We start from the raw sequence: 4097 nt of genomic DNA, 5'->3' as shown, positions 1-4097 counted from the left end.
GCCCAGGCTGGAGTGCAGTGGTGCAATCTCAGCTCACTGCGACCTCCACCTCCCAGGTTCAAGCAATTCTCCTGCCTCAGCCTCCGAGTAGCTGGGACTACAGGTGTGTGCCATCACACCTAGCTAATTTTTGTATTTTAGTAGAAATGGGGTTTCACCATGTTGGCCAGGATAGTCTTGATCTCTTGACCTCATGATCTGGCGTCCCAAAGTGCTGGGATTACAGGCTTGAGCCACCAGGCCCGGCCTTAACTTTTGTATTTTTAGTAGAGGCAGGCTTTCACTATATTGGCCAGGCTGGTCTTGAACTCCTGACCTCGTGCTGGGATTATGGGTGCAAGCCACCGCGCCTGGTCTATGAACCAACTTTTTGTGTTAATTCATTTTCTTCTATTTTCTATTTCATTCTGCTCTAATCTCTTGTATTTCCTTCCTTCAGCTGGCTGCAGGTTTAGTTCCCTTTTCTTTTACACCTTAGGTCAAGCCTGTCCAACATGCCTCCCAGGACAGCTTTGAATGCAGCCCAACACATATTTGTAAACTTTATGAATAACTGAAAACATTGAGATTTTCTTGCGATTTTGTTTTTCATCAGCTATTGTTAGGGTTAGTGTATTTTATTTGCAGCCCAAGACAGTTCTTCAATGTGGCCAGGGAAACCAAAAGATTAAACACACCTTCCTTAGGTGTAAAGTTAGGTTGTTAATTTGAGATTGTTCTTTTTGTTTGTTTAAATAAAATAAGAATGAAACACTTCATATATTTGCATGCCATCCTTCACAGGAGCCAGGCTAATCTCTGTATTGTTCCAGTTTTGGTATATGTGCTGATGAAGGATACATGAGATCTTTTTTTTTTATTGTAAGCATCTACAGCTATACATTTCACTATCACTGTCACACCATCTCATAAATTTGGATATCTTGCATTTTATTTTAATTCATCTCAAAGTATTTCAATTTCTCTAGTCATTTCTTCTTCGAGCCACTGGTTAAGAATGCTGTTTAACTTCCATTTATCTGCAAATTCTTCAGGTTTTCCTGTTATTGACTTCTAGCTTCATTACACATTTATTGGAAAAGACACTTTGTATAACTTTTTAATTTTTTTTTGAGATGAAGTCTCGCTCTGGTGCCCAGGCTGGAGTGCAGTGGTATGATCTCAGCTCATTGGAACCTCTGCCTCCCAGATTCAAACAATTCTCCTTCCTCAGCCTCCCCAGTAGCTGGAATTACAGGCACCTGCCACCATGCCCAGCTAATTTTTTGTATTTTTTAGTAGAGATGGGGTTTCACCATATTGGTGAGGCTGGTCTTGAACTCCTGACCTCAGATGATCCACCCACCTCAGCCTCCCAAAGTGCTGGGATTACAGGCATGAGCCACCACTCCCAGCCTGTTTTGAGACAGGTCCCACTCTGTCCTGCAGGCTGGAGTGTAGTGGTATGATCTCAGGTCACTACAACCTCTGCCTCCCAGGCTCAAGCCTTCTTCCTGCCTCAGCCTCCTGAGGAGCTGGGACTACAGGCATTCACTACCACTACACCCAGCTAATTTTTTTTTTTTTTTTTGGTAGAGACAGAGTTTCACCATGTGGCCCAGGCTGGTCTGGAACTCCTGAGCTCAAGCGATCTGCCTGTCTCAGACTCCCTAAGTGCTGGGATTATAGCTGGGAGCCACCATGCCTGGCCCTTTGTATAATTTTGACCTTTTAAAATTTATTGAGTTGTTTTGTTGCCTAACATATGATTTATCATGGGGAATGAATGTTCCACATGCGCTTGAGAAGAATACATATTCTGCTCTTGTTCAATAGAGTGCTTTCTATATGTCTGTGAAGTCTAGTGGGGTGAGTGTGTTCAATTCTTCTAGTTCCTTATTGATTTTGGTCTAGATGTTCTATTTGCTATTGAAGGTGGGTATTGGCTGGACACACTAGCTCAGGCCTGTAATCCCAGCACTTTGGGAGGCTGAGGTGGGTGGATTGCTTGAGCTTGGGCATTTGAGACCAGCCTGGGTAACATGGCAAAACCCTATCTTTACAAAAACTACACAAATCGGCAGGTGGATCACCTGAGGTCAGGAGCTTGAGACCAGGCTGGCCAACATGGTGAAACCCCATCTCCTATAAAACTACAAACAAATTAGCTGAGCATAGTGGTGTGCACCCATAGTCTCGGCTACTAGGGAGGCTGAGGCAGGAGAATCGCTGGAGCCCAGGAGGCGGAGGTTGCAGTGAGCTGAGATCACGCCATTACATTCCAGCCTGGGCAATAAAGTGACACTCCATCTCAAAAAACATAAATAAATAAATTTGGCTGGGGAGGCTGAGGTTGGAGAATTGCTTGAGTCTGGGAGGCAGAGGTTGCACTGAGCTGTGATAGAGACACTGCACTCCAGCCTGTATTGAAATCTCCATTATTGTAAAACTATTTCTTCCTTCAATTTTGTTTGCTTTGTGGATTTTGGAGCCCTTTTTTGGTTCACATGTGTTTATAATTGTTACATCATGTGATTTAACTCTTGACAATAAAATATTTTTCTGTACCATTTTAAAATCTATTAAAATCTGAAAATCTATTTTGTTTGATTATTAGTATAGCCACCCTAGCTCTCTTTTGGTTAGTTAGTATTTGCATGAATTATCTCTTTCCATCTTTTCAGTTTCAACCAGTTTGTGTCTGAGTCTAAAGTGAGGATTCTGCAAGTTGCATGTTTGGATCATGTATTACATCATTTAAAAAAAAATCGATTCTGCTGGTCTTTCCATCAGTGAGATTATTTACATTTAAAATGATTACTAAACAAAGAAGTTAATTGGCCAGGCACAAGGTGGCTCACACCTGGAGATGGGGCTGCAGTGAGCCATAACTGCACCACTGCTCTTCAGCCTGGGCTACAGAGTGAGATTGAGATGGACTCAAAAACAAAAAACCAAAAACTTACTTATGGCTGGGCTCACGCTTGTAATCCTATCACTTTGGAATGCTGAGGCAGGCAGATTGCTTGAGCCCAGGAGTTTAAGACCAGCCTGGGCAACATAGCAAGACTCCTGTCTCTACAATAATAATAATAATAATAATAATAATAAGCTGGGCATGGTGGTGTGCACCTGTGGTTCCAGCTACTCAGGAGGCTGAGGTGGGAAGATCAGCTGAGGCTGGGGAGGTCAAAGTTGTAGTGAGCTGTGATTGTGCCACTGAATTCCAGCTCTGGGCAGATCTTGTCTCAAACCCAAAACAGGCTGGGTGCAGTGGCTCACATCTGTAATCCCAGCACTTTGAGGGGCTGAGGCAGGTGGATCACTTGAGGCCAGGACCTCGAGACTAGCCTGGCCAATGTAGTGAAACCACTCTCTACTAAAAATACACAAAACTAGGTGAGTGTGGTGGTGGGTGCCTGTAATCCCAGCTACTCAGGCGGCTCAGAATTACATGAACCTGGGAGGTAGGAGCTGCAGTGAGCTGAGATTGCAACACTGCACTCCCGCCTGAGTGACAGAGCAAGACTGTCTCAAACCCCGAAAGACAAAAAACCAACATACAAGAATTTACTTATGTCTGTCATGCGATTTAGTTTCTATAGTTTTTTGCTCTTCAATGCCTTCTTGTGTGTGTTTTATCCAGTACTATTTTAATCCTTTCTTAGTTCCTTTTTTGTATATTTTAAAAGTTTTCTTAGTGGGTACTATAAAGATTTCATTTAACATGCTGAGTTCCAGCAGTCTAGTTCAGACTGATACCAACTCAGCTTCAATAGCATATATTAACTCTGTTCCTAACTCTGTCCCCTATCTATATTGTTACAAATTTGTATGTAAACAATTAGTGCTTATTAACATAGGTATTTTATGCATGTTTTTTGAACCATAAAGAAGAAAATAACATATCCAAAATACAATACTAGCTTTCATATTTAGTTATACAGTTACCTTTAGAGTGTTCTTTATTTCTTCATATAGCTCTGAGTTACTATTTTGTATGCTTTCATTTTAGATCGAAGGACTTGCTTTAGCTATATATATGTGTGTACACAAGACTTGGGTTCAAAAAATAAAAATAAATATATATATATATACGTGTGTGTATATGTATACAT

The 4097-nt window shown here is 41.7% G+C and overlaps 1 pseudogene; it reads right to left on the bottom strand.

The window, feature by feature from the left end:
* Nucleotides 1-739: 739 nt before the first annotated feature.
* Nucleotides 740-840, bottom strand: LOC116544034 (annotated as a pseudogene).
* Between the last annotated feature and the right edge of the window lie 3257 nt (nucleotides 841-4097).

The sequence above is a fragment of the Sapajus apella genome, unplaced genomic scaffold (genome assembly GCF_009761245.1).
Source record: "Sapajus apella isolate SASKATOON/1434 unplaced genomic scaffold, GSC_monkey_1.0 scaffold203, whole genome shotgun sequence".
Taxonomy (NCBI): Eukaryota; Metazoa; Chordata; class Mammalia; order Primates; family Cebidae; genus Sapajus; species Sapajus apella.
The sequence above is the reverse complement of the archived record's forward strand: the minus strand, read 5'-3'. Positions and strand labels throughout refer to the sequence as shown.